General features: G+C 38.2%; 1 protein-coding gene across 5 annotated transcripts in view; it reads right to left on the bottom strand.

The window, feature by feature from the left end:
• The window catches only part of GRXCR1 (glutaredoxin and cysteine rich domain containing 1), a 329,808-nt gene that overhangs the window by 147,576 nt on the left and 157,156 nt on the right, over positions 1 to 25,076 (bottom strand). For 2 of the 5 annotated variants that reach the window (XR_003795454.1, XR_003795459.1), the window contains one exon: positions 18,304 to 18,475. The exons of the other annotated variants lie outside the window; for them this stretch is intronic. The gene's annotated coding sequence lies outside the window, so the exon portion shown is untranslated. The remainder of the gene's footprint in view (positions 1 to 18,303; positions 18,476 to 25,076) is intronic. 5 annotated transcript variants of the gene reach the window in all.

The raw sequence follows: 25,076 nt of genomic DNA on the forward strand, positions 1-25,076 counted from the left end.
AGAAAAGAGAGGCAGTGGTTTATCCTATAACAGCCATCTGGCTTCGGTTGCACCAAGTCTCCAGACAGAAAGGACTTCTCAAAATAGAGCCACAAATTGAGCCCAGCCTTCTACAAATCAGCCTCACCATAACACCATCTTCCTGTGACCATAGTGTGGAAAGGGCTCCCAACACAAAGCAATGCTTCTGCTCTGACACTGACAGTCACCTGTATCAGGGGTCAGGCTCCGACGGGATAGGTCAGCCAGTCCTCACACTGCTTGTCTTTGAGGTGTCATTCCTAGAGTAGGCAATGCCATGGTGCACTCCTCTCCTAGTTTTAAAAATTCTGAAATTATAAATGCCCATGACCCAAGTCTTCAGAATGGTCAAGCATTCCCTCTTCCTGAACCACCCTCCACATACTCAGTGAAGGACTTGGCCAATGGTATTTAGCAGGCATATTTTCAAATTGTTTGCCGTGGCCATGCCCCTATACAGAGTGTCTATTCCAGCAGCTCTACCAAGTGGGCAGAAGGTCATACGACCCTGTCCGTTGGCTGGCCCAGTCACATTACCTGGAATTAGAACACAACAGTTCTAGGAGCTTCCAGTAGAGAAGGTGGAGGAAGCAGCCCCCTGGATTCCTGGGGTTTCCAGCTCTTGCCTCCTCAAGAGGCCTGGCATAATGTCCTGTCATGTATACCTTTAGTTAAGCCACCTGTTTACTTCATGTTGCTTATAACCAACAACCCCGAGTCACTGGGGGAATTCACCAAAATTGTCTCTTCTCATTACTACAAAATACCATCCAGGCCAAAACTCCCAGGTGCTCACTTCTCTGGAACCCAAAATTCCAAACATCTTTAACTCTCTGGAGCTGATGTGTATATACAGTTGGGCTTTAGGAAAATGGAGCATTTGAATGAAAATATATTGATGCTTCAAAGCCACTTGATGACTTTTCTTTATTTCCAAATGCGCGCTAGGCATTTTCAATAAAATGTGATTCTGTTACTTAAGTGTAAAACATCTAAAATAGAACTTCATTATTCCTATCCTCCTCTTTCTAATCATCTCCACTTCTGACGATAGCACTCCTCTTTTTAAAAGATTCCTTTTAAAAGGAATTCCTTCCTTTGTCTCTCTCTACATAGTCTCCAAATCCATAAGTACTGCTTGTGCTCCCTTCGAAACATACCCTAGGTCTGTCCTTTCTCCTCATTCTCAAGAGTCTTCACTTAAGCCCAAGTTCTAGTGTGAAAAGAAAACTGCACTCAGAATTGGCAGGTCTGGGTTTTTTCCAAACTTCTCTACTAACTGCCTTTGGATCCTGTGTTTTTAAATGTAAAAAATATAAGCCAAAGAATTTGAATGGATGAGCCCAAGCACCCACCCCAACTAAAACAATTAGGTGGATGAATGATCATTTCTTATCCAATAAATTCACTGTTTAATAAAATTCTATGTGCACTTTACCCCATCAACGTGTTTCCATACAGCTACTTTTTCTTTCCTTTCTACCTTTTCGTTTACTTTCTTTTCATTTACCTCTTTCCCTATTCTCATCTCCTACTTCTATTTTTAAAATATCTTGTTTCAGCTTTCTCCACTTTTGATTTTTATGTGCTGGCACCTGGTGAGCACATGAATAAGTTCCAATTTTAGAAGGCACAGCTGTGCTTTTATGGAAAATGGAAAAGGACAAAACCCCTTTTTAACAACCTGGAGAGCGCATCTGGCTTTTTTGACTGTTGCTTTATGTTTCATTTTTCACAGGACTACATAACATTCTCATATCAACAAAGCACCAGTGGTCCTGAGTGCAATCCCTTGTTGTAAAAGCAGGTAAAGATAAATAACCTGGCTTGTACATTTCAATATTTTATGAATGGACTCTAGCCTCAGGGAACTATTTCAGAATCAAGTCTAGGCCATAACTCAGTCAGTGATTCACCGCATATGGTTATTTAGAAGTCTGAGTTTCTTCAACTCCATCAATGATCCCTAACTGCATCACACACAAATCTCCTTTTGCACCTAATATTTTAATACCCCTTTTATTGTCCTGGAATAAAATACACAGTCACTATAATCCATCTATACAGAAATAATGCATTCATTCCACAGTTTCTTCTCCATAACTCTAAAGACCAACAAGTTCTGAAATTTGAAAACTTTTACCAAATTTTGGCACCTAACCTCATATGCCTGCATCCCCTGACCTGAACTAATGAGAGTAAATTTCTATTTATCCCGCCTATTATGAATATTTGCTACAGCAAAATCAATGTGTTTGGTTACAGGCGGATATCCACCAAGAGTGTCATATGCTATCAGGTGTATGTACTTCATTGGCTTCCTAAAATCTGAAAAAGACTGAAAACACTTCTGGCTAAGAGATTCAGAAAATGACTTTTGGAACTATATGTAACCTACCTTCACACAAAAACTCAATATAACACTCTAACTCTAGCATGAAGAAGAAATAAAATGATGTTACCTGATAAGAAACCACACATGCTTCATTATGTAAGCCCTTAGACCTGACATAGTGGAAGATGTGTTGAAGTGGTCTGGTGCCTGCACCAGCACATAGAAGCATCCATCACTGGTATGACAGACACACATGCAAACTGGCAGGGGGTCCTGTCAACCACTCAAACGCACAACCAACACAGTCTCATAATTTTCTGAAACAATGAATAACTTTTGAGAAATTTCCAAACAAAGCAAAATACCCTACTCTTCTCAATTTACACATCAGTTGCACTTCCTGGAAGATAAACTGCATATTAAAACTGCATAAAAAGCACCTGTGTTCACATGTCAGCTGGAGTTCATTTCCAGGCTAAGGTAATTTGAAATGTGCACAGGATATGTACACATTTGTTGCGGCAGGGCTCTCCCACACATGGCAAGGCAACTAGAATCCCTGGATCCAACTTTATTAAATGACAGTAGAGAGCCATCCCCAAATATTTAACAACCCCAAAACACTCCTTCACAATTTCCAGAATGCCTCCCATGGGGGAGTACTTCCTTTCCTAAGAACCACTGAACTAATTCATCTTCAGTTTCTCCCAAACCACACTAGTATTATGGGGATTTGGAAAATAGATGGAATAGGGACTGAATCCTAATCCAGGCCCTTCTAATACTCTAGAATTCTCAGATACCTCCCTTCCCAGCTAGTCCCATCTAAATAGGAATCCTGATCTCATGGATGTTAATTCTGTCTGTGGGCCTGCATATTACCCCGCTCCTTCCCCGAGACACTTGTACCGTTAATTTTTCAACTGTTCATTCAACCCATGTGATTGAGCAAATGTCATGTCAAACAGCAGGGATTCAAAGTTTCTTAACTCCTGCCCTCAAAGAATTTCCAGTACAGTCTGATAAGCAGTACAACAGAGATAAATGAAGTACAGAGGAATACGGAGAGAAAGGATGCTTAGTCTCCAATGTAGAAGGTCAGAGGGAGGTTCTGCAAAAAAAATTAGTAATAGTTACTGCTGTTACAATTCCCAAGAATGTTGAAGAAAAACCTTTATGCAGTAAAGTCAAATAGAAATAGAAATAATTGCTTGCACATTTAAAGAAAAAAAATTTACTCCTTTTGTTAGTTTCATCCTCAGTGGAAAGAAAAATGGATAGAGTCCCTTCATTTAAAAACATGGTTTTTTAGAACACCTGTAAATACAGGTTTATTGAATACCTATAAAATATCATATAATTCTAAAGTCATTATTTTTATTATTTTTTTCCCAAACTAGGCTTTAGATTAGAAAATCTACACAAATATTTCCTTTTCAAGAGTTCTTAACAATCCACAGATGCTTCCTGGGTTTTCCTCACTTTCTTTATAAAAAGGATATATATATATATATATATATATATACATATATACATATATATATGTATAATAGCTACAGTTCAGAGCATGGGTATCCAAAAGCACTACCTGGGTGCTTCCCTGGTGGCACAGTGGTTAAGAATCCACCTGCCAATGCAGGGAACACGGGTTCAAGCCCTGGTCCGGGAAGATCTCACATGCCGCAGAGCAACTAAGCCCACGTGCCACACAACTACTGAAGCCCTCGTGCCTAGAGCCCATGCTCTTCAACAAGAGAAGCCACTGCAATGAGAAGCCCGCGCACAGCAACGAAGAGTAGTCCCCACTTGTTGCAACCAGAGAAAAGCCTGCGCGCAGCAACGAAGACCCAACGCAGCCAAAAATAAATAAATTAATTAATTAAATAAAATAAATTTATAAAAAAATTTTTTTTCAGAAACACTATTTATCTGAAGGCATGATTTCACCACTTCTTTTGACTGTCTACTCAGTTTTAAAACAAAGTGAGAGGGCAAACAAAAAGCTCAGTGGTGGTAACTTGCTGTTCAAAAAATAGAATTCTTTAAATAGAAATGTTTCTGCAAATTCTTTTGCTATTTTGCAAATAATATCATAACTGTAACATGAAACTGAGAAGTTGCTTTTCATACTTGGAAAGTACAAAAGCATATTCCATTGTCACGGTCAATCTAGTTGGTTTAGATTGTTTACTGCCTTGAATGCCAAAATATCCTTGCTTTTACATCTGTGAACTACATTTTTCTTAATTTCTCAGAAACCAAATTTTGTCATTTTAAATTGTGAAGTCTAACTGAAAATAAGAATTCAGATACTCAGAAAGTGTAATTTGGAGTGAGAAACTCATTTTAGCTTATATTGGTGTACTTCCTACTGGATAGTCTCCATTTTGGATGTTTCATAAATAATAGATAACAATGATAAAAGTAACATTTACTAAGTATTTCCTATGTGCCAAAAAATGCTCCATACGTTACCTCTTTTAGTCTTTAAAATAAGCATATGAAATACGTAATATTGTCCCCATTTTCCTGAGAAAACTGAGGTTTGGAGACACTAAATACCTTACTCATTAAGGCAGAGCTGGGATTCAAATGCAAATCTGGTTGAACCTTGCATTCCATATTATAGACATCATGGTATCAGAACGGAAAGACCACCTCACTGATGTTCCTTTCATTCACACTTCTGGCTGAAATTGGGCTCCTGCTTCCATGTCCAGAAAATGCAAAAGCCTCCTTACCCTTAAAGTTTCATCATTCCATGACTGTAATCCCCACAGGCTCTGCACAGTAGAGAGGTTTCACTCAAATATCTCTTAAGAACCTTTTAGAAGCAACAAGTGGGAGGAAAAAAAAAAAAAGGTCCCCAGAGGGTAGTATAAACTCATGTAACCAGTGATAGATCTTTCATGAGCTGGATGTCAAAATGTCATAAAACCAAAAATTAAATACTGCACAACAATGACTCATGTTTTACAACTGTCATAGCTGGTTTTATATGCCATCATCTCCCAACAACTATAATTTTTTTTCTGTTTCTGGGACATGGGTAACTATTTAAAGAACCTGAAAGCAGCATTTGGCTGAACCCATAATGTATAGACTCAACTGTGAGAATGGGCCGTGGGCCATGCTCACAGACTGTCAGAACTAAGAAAGAAACTTGGAGATAAAGTTGAGTTTCATCAATTTCATCAGTTTTCAAAGGAGAGAATCAGGGTGGTCACATGGATAGTTAGGGACTTCACCCAAATGAAGACTGGCTTCCAGTGGAGACAATGTTCCATTACCACTGTTCCATGCTACCAAGTCTCAATAATGCCTAAGAGATCATATTCACACTCTCGGGTTGAGTTTTAAGTTCACTTTCTTTATTGTTATGCTCTGTACATTGTTAAACACACAGCCACCTGAGGCTATAAGTATTGTTTTGGATCCTCCTTCCTATGAGTTTCTCCTGATAAGTGCTGATCACCTGCTTCTCCATTATTTTCCCTGCTATTCCACACCTGTTGGGCTCCACAGCCTCTGGCTTTACAAATTTACTTTGGCATTTATCTTCTTCCCCTCTCAAATTTCAACGTGAAGCCTTTTATGCGCTTTTATTTGGAATGACAAGAAGGAAAGTGAAGGCTGATAGAGGCCAGGGGAAAGGTTAAGACCAAAGAACAGTGTCATAATTCAGGCAGGCTCAAACAAGGGACAAGAAAACAGAGCAAGAGGAGTAATCCATAGCCAGAAGAGTATGGCAAACTCACCTTCCATTCGGATGAGTGCCTGAATTCATTGGGTGGTAGGGAAGTTGGGGCATGGCGGCAGCAGAGTCCAGGTAGGGGTCACTTTCGGTGCAAGGCTAAGGTGAGGTGGGTGAGGGGACTGGGTCAGGGCTGAGTTATCATTCTCTGGGGACAGGCGCCATCACCTGCCCAAGTAAACATGAGACAGTTTTCAGCCAGGGATGGTAAAGAGAGAGCTAGCAAAAGAGCTAGGTCAGAACTGGGCAGGTTGTCAGAGAACCATCAGAGTATGTAAGGGTTCAGGACTAAGGGCCAGTGCCAGCAGGACCTGATGCAACAAGACAGCGACAGGTAGAAACCCAGCCACGTGGAGGGGACCAACAATGCAGATCCTAAGGAAAGGCTGCAGCTCAGTGCCTCATGGGGCTAGCATTGGTTTCGTGGCTTTTGGCAGCAAAACTTGTCTTCTCTTCTACTGCTTGACAGATTGGAGTCTCCTACTTTAGTCTCTCTGTGTCAGAAAATGAGTGAGACCTCAGTTCCCAAAGCTGAGCTAGAGAAAACTGAAGCTGACCCAGGCCATGTGTAGCAAGCAGAATGACGTCAGAGGAGACAAAGAAATTGATGGTAAAGGGAAACATGAGAGCAGAACTAATATTGCAGTACTAACTACGGAAGCAGACTTGCTGTCCATTAAAAAACATCTTTGAAACTGTGGCAAAGCCTGCTCTGGGAAGTTTCCTTCTCCATGAAACAGGCACCGAAGACGAGCTTCCTGGACTCTGACCAGCTCAGGACCCACACACTCCAAGGCTGTAAAATGTAACTCCCTGTGATTCACTTTGGAATTACTCCCTGGAGTATCCAGCACAGCCTGACACCCTGAGAGGAATATTCCCATGAAGTTTTGGAGTTACCGCCACCATCTACATAAATCTAAGTCCCTAGTCTTAAGCACCCTACAATGCTTGGGGAGCAGCAGGCTTCTTACTACATGTGCTGCGGTTCACAAGCAAAGCCAGCTTTTAAGTAGTGAAAGCCATTTTATGCCAGGATCATCTTCACTATACTTCCTCATATTACAAAGAAAGATTATAACTTTCCTAAGGAAAAGACATTAAAATAAAAATAAAATTAAAGGTGTGTTTTTAAAGCTCTCTCCCTTTTTGTTGGTAGGCACAAAAATAAAAGGCAATTTGCTGTAGTGAAGGAAAAAGATACCACTAAGAATCACATTTTTTTTTTTAGAACTTTAACAAATTCTGAAATTCTTATCTTGTACTTATTCAAATATAGGGCAGGTTTCTACACATGCTCAGAAGGTTACATTTATAGTTTCTGAGAGAACAGAAACATTTTAGGATGCTGGTTTTACAAACCAGTTGATAATAAACATCATAAGCCTTGTAACTAAAAAAGATCAACATGTGATCTGGATTTATTTTTTTTTCAATCTTTCCTGGCTGTTTTGTGCAGGCCCTGCCTGGGAGGGTTATAAGTAAGGTTCTTGTGAGGAGAATGGAAACAATTCTAGGTTTTTCAAAGAGAGGAAATTTAATTGAGGGAATTGGATACACAGATGATAGATGAGGTAAGAGAGAAAACCAGGGGTGATGAGGTAACTCAGAAATGAGTAACTGAGTATTCCATTTCTCTGTTTTTGCATATCAAAGTACCTCAAACTTCAGTAGCTCAAAACAATCTTTTTTTTTTAATCATTATCTTTCACAGTTCTAGGATCTGGGGGCGGGGGGCACTCGGTTAGGTGGCTCTCACTTGGATTCCTTCATGCAGTTATAGTCAGATGGTGGTGGAGGTTAGAGGCATCTTGAAATCTTACTTGCTCATACATGTGATAGTTGGTGCTGGCTGTTGGCTGGGACCTCAGCAAGGGCTGTTGGCTAGAACACCCACATAGAGCTTCTCCATGTGGCCTGGCCTTCCTTACAACATAACAGTCTCAGACTTCTTACTGATGGCTCAGACTTCAATGGCAAGTAATCCAAGAGAAAGGTTAGAAAATCCATCCCCTTACGACTGACACTCAAACATCACTTAGTGTCACTTCTGCCATATTCTGTTGTGATTAGTCAGTAAGTTTGGTCTAGGTATAAGGGAAGAAGACATAGGCCCCATCTCTTAGTGGGAGGAATGTCAGAGAACCTGTGAACATGTTTAAAAACCACCAGACAGAGGAAGGAGCTACCATCCCTCTGTCGGGGAGAACAGAAAGAGTTAATATTACAAGGATCAAGGACTGTGGAGTCAGAGCCATAAAGACCAGTGCTGGAGGTATGTGCTGGAATCACAAAGAGAGATGGAAGGGGAATCTAGGTCTTGCCATTCCAGGCCCAGTGACCCCACAGAAACAGTCCTAATTATTCCATCATACATATTGGCTCTTGTTGCCTGCATCTTATATAACTATGGCTGATTTGACAAAGTACTGACTGGTACACTAGTACATTGATGAGTAGATTACTGATTTTTGTTATGACAGTATTTTTCCATAAACAGCTCTAAGAAAACAGGCTATCTGCTTTGTAGAAACAAAATCTTTAGGAGTTTGATATACGGCAGCCTCTTTGATAAGTCAGGATCATTAGAAAAAGCAATTGTGCCAAATTAAAATAAACTAAGAGACATAATAACCAAATGCAATGTGTGGTCTTGACTTAGATAAATCAACTGTAAAGGACATTTTTTAGCCAATTGTGGAAATTTGAATATGATCTGGGTATTAGATGAGATAAAAATTTACTGAACAGGAAAGATGAGGATCATTGACTAAGAAAAGCAGCTTATGAAACAGGATGTACAATATTAATATGTACTAAGGTATTAATGGTGATGATCCGTAAGGGAGTGGGAATGTAATGTTTGTTTTTATTTTATTTTGCTCGTTTTGTGTTCTAATTTTCTATAATGCATCTGCATTATTTCTGTAACTATAAAAAAGTTATTCTATTAAAAACCTTTAAAAAAATTATGACATACTGGCAGGCTCACAATCACATAGAAACTGTCTCTCAGATTTACAATTTCAGAAATGCAAAGTCAGACTGAGAAACAAATTTATTTTCATGGACCCTGAATCCAGACAGAAGCCAGAGATAGAGATATGACCCCTTATGGGAATCAACATACTTTCTCTTGGATTTAAAAAGATATTAGTGATTCTGAACAAAGCACTAAGGAAAAGGAAATTAAAGAGTCTCCTTCTAAATTAATTTCCTTTCTCTTATCTCAGCACATGAAAATACCCAAGTCTCTCCATCTTAAACCAAACATGATGCTCCCCATGGTTCTATCCATGATATTCTTCTTTTTATTTTTATTTTATATATTTCTACAAAGCAGACCATCATCTATAGTGATGACTCCCAAATACATTTCTTCATTCCTGATTGCTCCCCTAAGAATAGATAAATATTTCCATTGGAATTCCCATGGGACCCTAGAATTCAACATATCTATCATTAAATTTAATCATTTTTCTTCTTGCAAAACATATTATTAATTCTACATTTCTAATCCTTATTAATGACAGTGATATCAAACATGATGGTCATCCCAAATTTCCTCCATAATCCTACCAGCCATACATATGACTAGTCATTCACAGATGCCCTGATAATCTATCTATGCAGAAAATCTATGTAGCTACTAAGGCTAACAAGTGAGTTTTCAAGGTTTCAGGATAAAAGATCAATGTCTGAAAATCAACTGTATTTCTATTAGCAACCATTGGAAATTGCAATTAAAATATATTTTTATAATAGGGTAAAAATATGAACTACTTAAGGATAAATCTGTTAAAATATGGACACTGAAAACTACAAAATATTGAAAAGAGAAATTAAGAAGATCTAACTAGATGGGGAAAAACGTCATGTCTGTGGATCAGAAGACTTAATTAAGGTGGCATCATTCTAAAATGGATGTATAGATTCAAATAATTGCTATCAAAACCCCAGAAGTTCTTTTGTAGAAGTTGACAATTATAAAATTCACTTGGAAATGCAAAGGAACTAAAATAGCCAAAATAACTTTGAAAAAGAACAAATTTCTTCTGCCTTACTTAAAAATTTAGCATAAAACTATAGTAATCTAGATACAAATATTGGCTCCAAAACAGGTAGATTGATCTATGGAACAGAATAGATAGTACAGAAATATACCAATAGATATATAGTTAACTGATTTTCCACAAAGCTTCAAACACAATTCAGTGGACAGTCTTTTTAACAAACAGATATTCATATACATATATACATATACATATACTTCAATTGAATTTTGCACCATATACAAATATTAACTCAGAAATGGATTACAGATATAAATGTAAAATATAATGCTATAAAATTTATAAAGCAAAGCATAAGAAAAAACTTCTGTGCTTTATGTTAGGTCAAGATTTCTTAGATAAGATATCAAAAGCACAATACATAAAATAAATATTAATAATTTGGGCTTCAACAAAATGAAAAACTTCTGTTCTCCAAAAGACACCATTAAAAGAAAAAAAAGGCCAAACCACAGACTGGGAGAAAATATTTGAAAATCTCATATCTGATAAAGGACTTTTATCCAAATACAAAGAGAACTATTAGAACATAACAGGTAAAAAACAATTAAAAATAGTAAACGGGGCTTCCCTGGTGGTGCAGTGGTTGAGAGTCCGCCTGCCGATGCAGGGGACACGGGTTCGTGCCCCGGTCTGGGAAGATCCCACATGCCGCGGAGCGGCTGGGCCCATGAGTCGTGGCGCTGAGCCTGCTCGTCCGGAGCCTGTGCTCCGCAACGGGAGAGGCCACAACAGTGAGAGGCCCGCGTACCACAAAAAAAAAAAAAAAAAAAAAAAAAAAGAGTAAATGATTTGAACATTTTGCCAAAAAAGGTTTACTAATGTCAGATAAGCACATGAACGATGCTCAGCATTATCCATCATTAAGGAAATGCAAACAAAAACCATAATGTGATACTACCACACCCACTAGAATGGCTAAACTAAAAAGACTGGTCATACCAAGCACTGGGGGGCTATGAGAATACATGCCACTGATGGGAATGTAAACTGACACTATTCTGAAAAGCCATTTGATAGTTTCTTAAGTTAAACATACACTTACTAGATAACCCAGCCATTCCAATCCTGGGTATTTACCCAAAAGAAATAAAAGTATATGTACATAAAAATACTTATAGATGGATGTTTACAGCAGCTTTATTTGTAATAGCCAAAAACTGGAAATAATCCAAATGTCCATCACTGGGTCCATGGATATAAAAACTGTGGTTCATCTATCTAGACAATGGAAAACCACTCGGCAGTAGCAAAAGAATGAACTACCGAGACATCAACAACTTGGAATGAATTTCAAAATGAAATTTTGAAATCATTTCAAAATGATTATGCTGCCACCTCTTTTTTTTTAGTAAACATGTATATAAACCTAACGGAATAAATAATGATTTAATATTCTTATAATCTGCACACATTTATGCATTGTGATTATCTACTTGTCATCTTGTTGGAGGAGGTCATCAAGAGAACATGACTGTCAGCTGACCCATGAGCTAGACCCAGGCAACTGGAGGCTCCTCACTCCCTCCCCTGCTGGAGTCATCTCAAGTCTACAGCCTTGAGACAGTAATATGTTGTTGAGACCATCTGGATGGTATACTTGACTGAACCCAGTTAAAACCTCTATATAAATCTTTAAGATTCTGGTGGGTGTGTATGGAGATCTACTCAACTTGGGGCTGCCCAGACAAGTTTCATATGTAAGTTCCCTTGCTTATTAAAACTGCCACCTGCCTTGGAGAAATGTCTATGTAGGTCTTCTGCCCATTTTTTGATTAGGTTTTTGGGTTTTTTGATATTAAGCTATATGAGCTGCTTGTATATTTTGAAAATTAATCCCTTGTCTGTAGCATTGTTTGCAAATATTTTCTCCCAGTCCATAGGTTGTCTTTTCACTTTATGATTTTCTTTGCTGTACAGAAGCTTTTAAGTTTAATTAGGTCCCATTTGTTTATTTTTGCTTTTATTTCCATTGCTCTAGGAAATGGATCCAAAAATATATTGCTGTAATTTATGTCAGAGACTGTTCTATGTTTTCCTCTATAGCTAGTCTTACATTTAGGTCTTACATTTAGGTCTTTAATCCATTTTGAGCTTATTTTTGTATATGGTGTTAGAGAATGTTCTAATTTCATTCTTTTGCATGTAGCTGTTCAGTTTTCCCAGCACCACTCATTAAAGAGACTGCCTTTCTCCACTGTATATTCTTGCCTCCTTTGTTGTAGATTAATTGCCCATAAGTATGTGGGTTTACTTCTGGGCTTTCTATTTTGTTCCATTGATCTATGTGTCTGTTTTTGTGCCAGTGCCATATTGGGTTTTTTTTAGAGCAAAATGATATATCATTTTATTCTCATTAGATTGGCAAAAATTAAGAAGTCCATATTTTTTTGATTACTGTAGCTTTGTAGTATAGTCTGAAGTCAGGGAGCCTGATTCCTCCAGCTCCACTTTTCTTTCTCAAGACTGTTTTGGCTATTCAGGGTCTTTTGTGTTTCCATACAAATTAAAAAAAAATTTTTTTCTAGGCATGGAAGCAACGACAGATGAATGAATAAAGAAGACATGGTATATATACACAATGGAATATTAATCAGCCATAAAAAAACTAAATAATGCCATTAGCAGCAACATGGATGGACCTAGATGGATGGATCATACTAGGTGAAGTAAGTCACACAGAGAAAGACAAATAGCATATGATATCACTTATATGTGGAATCTAAAAAAATATGATACCAATGAACTTATTTACAAAATAGAAATAGACCCATAGACATAGAAAACAAAATTTTTGTTACCAAAGGGGACAGCAAGGGCAGGGAGAGAGATAAATTAGGAGTTTGGGACTAACATATACATACTACTATATATAAAATAGGTAAACAACAAGGACCTACTGTATAGCACAGGGAACTATACTCAATATCTTATAATATAATGGAAAAGAATCTGAAAAAGAATATGCGTGTGTGTGTGTGTGTGTAACTGAATCACTTTGCTATACACCTGAAACCAACACAACACTGTAAGTTAACTAAACTTCAATTTAAAAAATAAATATATATGCTAATTAAAAACAAAAGCAAAAAATTGCCACCTGCCAGTCTGGAGTAGCCTGCCCCTTTCTTCAGTCTCTCCTTGCCCTCCGGGGCTGGGGGTGGAGGCAGTTTCACATTTCACCAGGGAAGCTCCTGTGGTTTTGAAACACCGCATCTAAATTTAAGTCCTAAATTTAACTGAACAGGGGACCCCACCTGCCCCAGTTTCAGTAATAACTAAGCTAAACGTTTTTACATTCCAAAGCAGAACATTGCAATTCTCATTGTTTGCCATTATGAATTAATTTTAATAGATAAAACCCTTTTAGGGTTTCTTTGTAATAAATAGTATTTATTGGTGAGTTAGGACATTCAAATACGTGAGCACAGCCTGTGATATGTGTTTTGGTGAACAGCAGACTCTAGCCCTGGGTTTGAGCTTCACCCAGCTCAGCAACTTTCAAGTTTCCAAAGTTTTTCACATACAGAATTTTGGTCCTCACAAAAATCCTGTATGTATGAAGGTGAATGAGGCATTAATACAGTGCTTGGCACATGGTAAACATTCCACAAATAATAGCTACTAGTAGCTATTTTCATACAAATACTTAACTTTTCAAAAGATTTTTGAGTCCTAGTTCAAATTAACACCAAGAGTTCTTGGTTTCTTTCTTGGCCTTATAGCAAAATCATCCTCATATTGTCCTGTAGATAATAATTTCCTACTTAGACATAAACCTTTATTGACTGCACTGAAGTGGTCATTTTCAGCAGTATGTAAACTCTCCCAAGGGGTTGAGATATAATCTTGATTTTCCTGTGTGATAGGGAAAGTTAAAATGCCTTCTCATTTCTGAAATTGCCAGATTCTTACTAAGTATGAACACTAGTACACACAGAAAATATTCAGAAATGTGCGGACTCCAGAAGGACAAAATTTTAAAAAAAAAACCCTTTTTAGTTATAACTGTTAGAGGTTTACACATTAATAAAAATGCTTTCCCCTGTATTTAGACTTGCTACAAAACACTATAGGCTTGGGGTATAAGACTTGGTTATGGATAGAAAGAGAGAAGACTGAACGTGTGTTCTCCTGGAGGAGGAATTAGTGATATGGCTACTTTATACCTTCTCTAGGGCAGACACCACTGAATTATATGCACCAGTAGATCTATTTACAAGCCTATTTTTTATATCAACTTGGAAGCAGGCCCCATTTCACATGAAAATCTAAATGTCAAAAGTCTAGGTAATTTTCATTCTCGACACTCCTCTAAAGTTGATTATCTTTTTTATTATAATACCACAGAGGACACTTTAGGTCAGAAATGAAGCAATATACCCACATACAGTTTATGAAATGACACTAACCTTCTATTTCTGATTCACCTTTCTTTACTGCCTCATGTTTTTTTGGTAAAGAATGCTTCCAAAGGTTCCATTTCTAATCAAAATTTTTCATATCACTACTAAGAGGCTAAATATCTTTTTTTAATTCATTGATTTATAACAGCATAGAATTTTCTTATAGCTGGTTCAGTCATGCTGAGATTTGTGGCCAAAGTTTCCGCCATCTGGAAAGGTGTTGATCGGGCCCTGAGTGTATGCAACAGTTTACATAATGTCATTATGTTCAATTTTCTTAATTTTTACTTTATCAATTCAATATTCTTTATATGTTTTTTAAAATTCTTATAATTTGTATTTGTTTGCTAAGGCTGCCATAACAACCGAAGTACTACAACCTGTGTGGCACAAACAACAGATAGTTTTTGTAGGCTTTTTTTTGTTGTTTTTGGCCATGCCGCGTGGCTTGTGGGATCTTGGTTCCCTGACTAGGGATCGAACCCATGGCCCCTGCAGTGGAAGCACGGAGTCCTAACAACTGGACCACCAGGGAATTCCCACAACAGATAGTTTCTGTCTCATAGTTCTGGAGGCTAGAAGTCTGAGATCAAGGTGTCAGCAGAGTTTATTCTTTCTAGGGGCTGTCGAGCATCTGTTCCATGCCTCTCCTCTAGCTTCTGGTGGTTTGCAGTAATTTTTGGCATTCCTTGACTTGTATAAGCAGCACCCCAATCTTTGCCTTCATTGTCACATGATGTTCTCCCTGTGGGGGTATCTGTGCCCATACTTCCCCTTTTTATAAGGATACCAGTCACATTAGATTAGGGCCCACCCTAATGACTTCATCTTATCTAATTACATCTGTAATGACCTATTTCCAAATAAGGTCACATTCTCAGCTACTGGGGTCAGGACATATGAATTTTGGGGAGACACAATTAAACCCCTAGCAGACATATATATATACCTTGCTACATATGAAAGTTTTTAGCATTTCATTAGTATACTTACATTTGCTTTCTTCATGTCTGTTTTCATAAGATGAAAACAAGTTTCTTAAGACCATCAACAATATGGAACAATATAATAGTTAGATAGAAATACTAAGGTTAAATCACTTCAACCAATGGTTCAATTACAGACCCTCTAGTTTATGCTCAGCCACCCTTACCTAGCATCTTTTGGTTTTTGGTTGCTGTTTTCTAACAGTAGACATACATAGATAGACACTGCCTCCTGATAAATTTTATAAAAATGAAATAACATGTACAGCCTCTAGCTCTGTGTACAGCTCGCTGGTTTTGGTTATCAAGTTTAAACAATAACAGCTCTGTGATATGCAGCAAGTGGGACTACTTAAGCCTGTTTCACAAGTATTGACAAGCAGGGTAGGAAATAGGTTTCATTTCTCTCTTAGTGCCAACTCTAGTCAATTGGTAAATTGAATTACTAACCAGCTTAATTGAAGATTCTAATGCCCAGGAAATAGCAGGTTACGGTAGATTCTTAATGTTTGCTATTAGCTGGGATATAAGAGGTAGTTTAGTCATCACATGACCCATCACCCTGGCTCTAAGTCACGATAAAGCACTCAAGATAATCCAAGTCCCCCAAAGACAACTGTAACCTAGATTGAGGTGTTACAATTATTCTGTCCCTCAGATCCTGCTTCCCCCTGATTTCTTGTTTATGAATTATCTTCCTGCCCCCATACTATCTAATGTCCTACTAATACTAACAATCTCTGTCCCCACTTGGTTGGCTCTTGAAAATCAGCATTGTTTGAAAATCATTCTTTGGTTTGTCTCTCTCGACTTTTGCACCAACTATCTTCCAGGTGCTACAGTCTGGAAGTAAATTAGGTTCTGTGAGTCAAAGCCCTTTTCTTAAGATTCCAAAGGCAGAAATACAGTGAGCTCCATATTCCTGAAACTCTCAGCTGTAGCCGCTGTCAAGAAAAGTCATGGAAATATAAGATCGTTCTTCCTACACCAGCATTCCAGTGTCCATTCTTTGGTTCCATGAATTGAGAGGCGGGTTTGGTGAGAGCGGGGGTTCTTGCTTCCAGCAAGGCTGCATTAGAGGCCTCAGACTCAGTGGCTTGCCTAGTGGGACAGTGATGCAGTCTTCCTAAAGATGTTTCTGGAAACCCAACCTAGCACACTTCCTTAAGCCTAATTATATTTAAAGCACCAATTTTGGGGAAGTAAACTTCTTTCTGCCTCAGACACATAGAGGGTTATTCATAATTAACAGTAGATTTAAATGAATATGAGGGATGGGGCAGAGTCATGAAAAGTTTATGGCAATTTCAAACTGAGCATTAGGCATTAGACTTTGGACATCTTTATTATTTTCTTTGGATTAATTCCTTGTGGGATTTTTCATTGGATACTTTACACCAGATAAAATCCCAGCCACATGCAATCTCACCCCTCCTTTCTAGATTGTTTCTGACTTTCCAAATTCTCCCTAATTGCAGAGAAATTCACTCTCCTCATTTCCCAACCCAAACCTAGTTCTCAGGCCCATTTGGTATATCCAAACCGACCAGCATGCACAGCAACTCAAAATAATTTCTGTAACAGGAACCACTCTCTTATATGGCAGTGGTGCTTAGACACAACTTTTTCATTCATTAGATAACAGTAGTTGATATGGAAGCCAACGGAACAAGAGCTGATATGTCACATGAGAAGTTTAAGGTGTGACCATATGGTGTTATCAGAGAATATCAAAGTTCCTCCATCACATGACATAACAATAGCATTATGTTCTTCCCAAAGCGGTACCACTGGGAGCAGAATGAAAAGCCAAGTCAGTATCCAACAGCCTGTTTGCTCTCTCTCCCTCTCATCTCCAGCCCTCAGCTATGGAAATCGATCCTGCCTGGGCACTTCCAATATGAATATACAAGTCTTTTTTTCAATCCAATGTTGTTTTTCCCAGTGGTTATTTCAACGGTTATGTTTCTTTCTATCTGTTCCTTTTTCGCCATTCTAGAATCTCTATTCTCCATATTTCAGAACTCCTGATGCTGCCTCCAAATCTTGCAGCTTCTTCCCCATGATTTCATTCTCTTTGTATTTTTGCTGTTTTACAATGTGTCTTCTACTTGACCCTCCAGGGTGGTCTCTATAGTGACTAATCTTTCCTCAATTCATACACTCAGTTTTTTTGGGTTTTTTTTGCGGTATGCGGGCCTGTCACTGCTGTGGCCTCTCCCGTTGCGGAGCACAGGCTCCGGACGCGCAGGCTCAGCGGCCATGGCTCACGGGCCCAGCTGCTCCGCGGCATGTGGGATCTTCCCGGACCAGGGCACGAACCCGTGTCCCCTGCATCGGCAGGTGGACTCTCAACCACTGCGCCACCAGGGAAGCCCCATACACTCAGTTTTTAAATTTAAAAATTATCAGATTTTTAAGTTTCAGAAAGTCTTATAAAGCTATAATAGAATCTCTTCGAGCCTTCTTTTAAAACCTTTTGTTGTGGTTATTCTAACCATCATCTGTCTCCTCTAACAGTTTTATTACTATACTAGAAGCTTTCCTATTCTTTTTATCCATTCTGTTTCTCTTTCTCTCTCTCTCTCTACCTCTCTCTCTCTCTCTCACTGTCTCTCTCTCTCTCTCCTTGTTCTATCTCAAAGACACTGCTGCTGGGTCCCCTTAGATTGTGATGATTTCCTTAGCATACCCATGAGTTTATTTACATAACAAGCTACTAGGGTACCTGGGAGTGATGGAAACCCACAAGTGGTAGGAAGTACTGCTCTTCACAGACAGGGACATGAAACTGGAAACTCTTCAGTTCTTTCTGCAAACACAGGAAAAAGCTTGATTGCTGATCTCTGACATAAGGAGGATCAAGGCCTCTCCAAAGATTTGACAATGAGCAGGTCTTCCTATAATGACAATGAATGGAATGACAGGGCTCTTCCTCTGAGGGATCCACAGAACTCAGAGGTACAATCTTTCTTCAGGAACAAAAGAATTCAGAATTTCCTCCCAGGCCAACTGCCAGGCCCAGAATCAAGAACCATCCTAAACATCCAGCCCCTGGAAAGGTCAGAGTGTTCCCACACACCCTGCAGTCTAAGCACCTGTTTCTCTATAGAGACAGAGTTGATAGTTGGATTAGAGTTGAGAGTGGATGTGTCAGGCCACCATATCATCAGAATTCTGATCGCTCTGAGGCAGATGGAAGAGATGAAAACAAAGGAGACAGGTAAGATAGATGGAAACAGGGCTTCCCTGGTGGCGCAGTGGTTGAGAGTCCGCCTGCCGATGCAGGGGACACGGGTTCGTGCCCCGGGTCTGGGAAGATCCCACATGCCGCGGAGCGGCTGGGCCCGTGAGCCATGGCCGCTGGGCCTGCGCGTCTGGAGCCTGTGCTCCACAACGGAAGAGGCCACAGCAGTGAGAGGTCCGCGTACCGCAAAAAAAAAAAAAAAGATAGATGGAAACAGCCAATATTATTTGATTTATGCCTTATCACTCTCCACAAAAGATTTAATATGACTTAATGGCAGAGTATGAAATAAAACAGCAAAATGTAAATAGAGATTAAAAATAAGAACCAAGCAAAACATAACTTAGAAGAGGAGATCTAGACAAGGAAAAACAAAATAAGTAACTCTGACCTTGAGCTGGATTAATGGACAGATAAGCCAGGAGGTTGCTTGGGACACTGATGTCTAATGAATAATAAAACATCACTGGGAAAAAGTCACACAACGTAAATTGGTCCCACTCCCATTAAAGCAGACAGAATGGAATTAAAATTCAAAACACCCCTTACTGTACTACTTTATCTCTTTTTTTCCTTCCAGTTTTACTGAGATATAATTGACATACAGCACTGTAAGGTATACAGCATAATAATTTGACTTACATACATCATGAAATTATCCCACAATAAGTTTAGCAAACATCCATCATCTCATATAGATACAAAATGAAAGAAAACAAATTTTTTCTTGTGATGAGAACTCTTGGGATTTACTCTCTTAACAACTTTCATGTATAACACACAGCAATGTTAGTTATATTTATCATGCTATACGTTACATCCCTAGTACTTATTTATCTTAAAGCTGGAAGTTCATACCTTTTGACTGCTTATATCCAATTTCCCTTCCTCCAACCCCTCACCTCTGGTAACCACAAATATGATCTCTTTACTACTTTATCTTTTGAATATTTTCCCCCTACCCATATATAATTTTAGTGAGTTAGATGTCAGCAAAGTGAGCTAAGGTTCTAAAAACAACTAAAGCCAGACATAGGTCTGCTTATGAGGGTGAGTAGTTCAGTTTACTAAAGTAAAAAACTGTACTTCTAAGAAGTTGTCTTGGAACTCTATAGCATGAACAAGTTAAAAATATTATAACAGGAAAATGCAAAGATAAGAACTAGATAAATAGAAAATAGTTTGACAAATATTTTAGATAGTATTAATGCCTACCTCCTATATTGTGCTTTGAAGATACTGTATGTTTTACAAATTGAAGGTTTATGGCAACTCTGCACAGTCACAGATGATGGTTAGCATCTTTCAGCGATAAAGTATTTTTTAATTAAGGTATGTAATTGTTTTTTAGTCATAATGCTACTGTACACTTAGGAGGCTACTGTATAGTGTTAACATAACTTTTATATTCACCAGGAAACGAAAAAACTCATCTGACTGGCTTTATTGCAATATTCACTTCATTGCGGTGGTCTGGAACTGAACCTGCAATATTTCCATGGGATGTCTGTATATGATTCTGCCCGTCATAACTTCTTAGAAAAAAGTTTCTCCTCACCTCCACTGTATAAAAGTTTAAAATATATTTTTAAAATTTCTGTCTGAAAAAGATCAAGTTTTTAACTGCCTATCAAATTCTACATCTCAGTGTGGCCTTACATGTAGCCCATTCACTAATAAACCTTTTTTCTTTTTTGCATTACGTGGGCCTCTCATTGCTGCAGCCTCTCCCGTTGCGGAGCACAGGCTCCGGACGCGCAGGCTCAGCGGCCATGGCTCACGGGCCTAGCCACTCCACAGCATGTGCGATCTTCCCGGACCGGGGCACGAACCCGTGTCCCCTGCATCGGCAGGCAGACTCCCAACCACTGCGCCACCAGGGAAGCCCCACTAATAAACCTTTTTAAAGCAGTTCTTCTAACCCAGTTTTACCTTTTTCCAGAAAAGAGAATCTTGACTATAATAATAATGTATGATCTACCTCATTCAAGTACCTATCTATAAAAATACCTAGATTTTTAAATTCATATCATTTGAAGGAAAAAATGGCTTAATTGAGAACTACTAATCATGTTCTTCGAAATGAAGAAACTGTACTTATTAAAATACAGTTAACTTGAACTTTCTCTAAATAATTCTACAATTTTACCCTGAATTGACATATACAACTTTCTCTAAATAAATCTACAGTTTTATCCTGATATTAACGAAAAGTTCCTTCTCAATAAGAAATTAATCTCCCTTACCCAGCCTGGCCAGGAGAACAGACTCTGTGTTGGTCTTGTCTGGATTTATCATCTTCCAAATTCTACTAGTAACCTTGTAATTTAAGCCTGTAATACATTTAACATATTATTCTGAGACTCTGCAAAAGCACAAGGTTCACTGAAATGAACAAAACTTTAATAACTGCTTTTGGTGGATGACAACTTTCTCTAATATGCTTTGTATTAATGGTCATTTCTTTCTGCAAACTTAGCTCTAAGCTCTTTGTTTCTTTTTACCATCATGATTATCCTTCTGTGTTTCTGTTCTCTACTCTGGGTGGAGCCAAGAGCTCCTATGGTAAAAAGAGACATATCTCTATTGGGGTCCAAGCAGAAAACAACTAACCCAGAGGGCACAGAAAACCTGCAGTGTCACTACTTTTGAAACACATTTGAGGAGCTCCATTTGCTGCAATATCTCAAAGCTGTTATTGTTGAATAATTTAATACCCCAAATCACATGGGCTGCATACAGAGCTGCACACCACAAGCACTGTTTCATGTTTATAGAATAATATTTAAAGTCCTTTCTCACAGCCTCCCTCATTTGATGGCTGACACAACCCTGGGAAACAGGTAAATAAGACATAATTATTACAATTTTATAAATGAGGAATATGAGAGTCTTAAATCTGTAAGTGATGGCAAAAATCATAGCCCCTAAAGTCAGATTCTAATTCCAGTGCATTCACTTGGTGTGAGCTCTTCATCCATTCATCTTAGTTTCCTCCAATCTCTTAAACCAGTTGTGAGGATTAAATGGGATCAGGGATGAAAAGCACTGGTATGCTAATGGCATTTTACTACTGGATGTCCAATAAATAGCATGAACCTCCCTTTTTCCCTTCCTCAGAGATCTGGGTCTGACCACTCAGCCAATAAATGGCAAAATTCAGAAGAGAATCCAACTTTCTGACTCCTGAGCAAGTAGAAAAATATCAGCTCAGGGCCCACAAGTCCCTTGGAAAATTATGCTTTATGACTTGTCCATAATGTGAAAATTTCTCTCCAGATCCAAGTTTTGTGCAGCCTGTCACTTAATTTGGAAGCTCTTTAAGAATACAAAACTGAGAATATCAGATTGGGTATAAAAGTGGTATTTATTTAGAAGGAGAAAAGAAGTCACAACAAATTATAAGTTTTAAAAAGCCTAAATTTCTCTTTCTGATTTTTGTTGTTAGTGTATAGGAATGCCAGAGATTTCTGTGCATTAATTTTGTATCCTGCAACCTTACCAAATTCATTGATTAGTTCTAGTAGTTTTCTGGTGGCATCTTTAGGATTTTCTATGTTTAGTATCATGTCATCTGCAAACAGTGACCGTTTTACTTCTTCTTTTCCAATTTTTTATTTCTTTTTCTTCTGTGATTGCCATGGCTAGGACTTCCAAAACTATGTTGAATACAAGTGGCAAGAGTGGACATACTTGTCTTGTTACTGATCTTAGTGGAAATGCTTTCAGTTTCTCACCACTAAGTATGATGTTTGCTCTGGGTTTGTCATATATGGCCTTTATTATGTTGAGGGAGGTTCCCTTTATGCCTATTTTCCGCATCTGTTGAGATGATCATATGGTTTTTATTCCTTAATTTGTTAATATGGTGTATCACATTGATTGGTTTGCATATATTGAAGAACCCTTGCATCCCTGGGATAAATCCCCCAATACCATTTACCACTGCAACAAAAAGAATAAAATATCTAGGAATAAACCTACCTAAGGAGGCAAAAGACTTGTATTCAGAAAACTATAAAACACTGATAAAAGAAATCAAAGACGACATAAACAGATGGAGAAATATAACATGTTCTTGGATTGGAAGAATCAATATTGTTTAAATGACTATACTGCCCAAAGCAATCTACAGATTCAATGCAATCCCTATCAAACTACCAATGGCATTTTTCACAGAATTAGAACCAAAAATTTTACAATTCATATGGAAATGCAAAAGATCCCGAGTTGCCAAAGCAATCTTGAGAAAAAAAAAAAAAAAAACGGAGCTGGAGGAATCAGGCTCCCTGACTTCAAACTATACTGCAAAGCTACAGTAAGTAAGACAGTATGGTTGGTACTGGCACAGTAACAGAAATATAGATCAACAGTACAGGATAGAAAGCCCAGAGATAAACCCACACACATATGGTCACCTAATTTATGACAAAGGAGGCTAGAACATACAATGGAGAAAAGATAGCCTCTTCATTAAGTGGTGCTGGGAAAACTGGACAGCTACATGTAAAAGAATGAAATTAGAACATTCCCTAACACCATACACAAAAATAAACTTAAAATGGATTAAAGACCTAAATGTAAAACCAGACACTATAAAACTCTTAGAGGAAAACACAGGAAAAACACTCTTTGACACAAACCACAGCAAGATCTTTTTTGACCCACCTCCAAGAGTAATGGAAATAAAAACAAAAATAAACAAATGGGACCTAATGAAACTTCAAAGCTTTTGCACATCAAAGGAAACCATAAACAAGACAAAAAGACAACCCTCAGAATGGGAGAAAATATTTGCAAATGAAACAATGGACAAAGGATTAATCTCCAAAATATACAAACAGCTCATGGAGCTCAATATCAAAAAAACAAACAATTCAATTAAAAAATGGGCAGAAGACCTAAATAGATATTTCACCAAAGAAGACATACAGATGGCCAAGAGGCACGTGAAAAGATGCTCAACATTGCTATTGTTAGAGAAATGCAAATCAAAACTACACTATCACCTCACACTGGTCAGAATGGCCATTATCAAAAAAATCTAGAAACAATAAATGCTGGAAAGGGTGTGCTGAAACAGCAACCCTCCTGTGCTGTTGGTGGGAATGTAAATTGATACAACCAACATGAAGAACAGTATAGAGTTTACTTAAAAACCTGAAAACAGAACTACCATATGACCCAGCATTCCCACTACTAGGCATATACCCTGAGAAAACCATAATTCAAAAAGAGACATGTACCACAATGTTCATTGCAGCACTATTTCCAATAGCCAGGACATGGAACCAACCTAAATGTCCATCAACAGGTGAATGGATAAAGAAGATGTGGCACATACATACAATGGAATATTACTCAGCCATAAAAAGAAATGAAACTGAGTTATTTGTAGTGAAGTGGATGGACCTACAGTCTGTCATACAGAGTGAAGTAAGTCAGAAAGAGAAAAACAATTACTCAGCCATAAAAAGAAACGAAACTGAGTTATTTGTAGTGAAGTGGATGGACCTACAGTCTGTCATACAGAGTGAAGTAAGTCAGAAAGATAAAAACAAATACCGCATTTTAACATATATATATGGAATCTAAAAAAAGAATAAAATGGTACTGATAAACATAGTGGCAGGGCAGGAATGAAGATGTAGACATAGAGAATGGACTTGAGGACACAGCTGGGGAAGGGGAAGCTGGGGAGAAGTGAGAATAGCATCGACATATATACACTACTGAATGTAGAATAGTTAGCTAGTGGGAAGCAGCCGCATAGCACAGGGAGATCAGCTCGGTGCTTTGTGACCACCTAGAGGGGTGGGATAGGGAGGGTGGGAGGGAGGCTCAAGAGGGAGGGGATATGGGGATGTATGTATGCATATGGCTGATTCACTTTGTTGTACAACAGAAACTAACACAGTATTGTGAAGCAATTATACTCCAATAAAGATCTATTTTTTAAAAAAAGCCTAAAAATGAAAACATTACAAAACCAAAAAGATAACATATCTATCAACTAACAAAAACACCTCTATAATACCTTTTTCCTCCATTTTTTGCATACTCTGACCACTTCTTCCTATAATCATTTTGACACATTTTCCAATACAGAGTCTAGCAGAATATGTCATTGTTTTCTTCTAGCACAGTTGATTGCTTCATTTTATTGCAGACAATTTTACCTGCAGTTTGGTCTGAAACTGCCAACTTAGGCAAGATATATCAGATATTCTAAGGTGCCATCTGATGTGCTGGAG

The sequence above is a fragment of the Monodon monoceros genome, unplaced genomic scaffold, assembly GCF_005190385.1.
Source record: "Monodon monoceros isolate NGI ecotype Baffin Bay Population unplaced genomic scaffold, NGI_Narwhal_1 Super_Scaffold_20, whole genome shotgun sequence".
In the NCBI taxonomy this organism is placed as follows: domain Eukaryota; kingdom Metazoa; phylum Chordata; class Mammalia; order Artiodactyla; family Monodontidae; genus Monodon; species Monodon monoceros.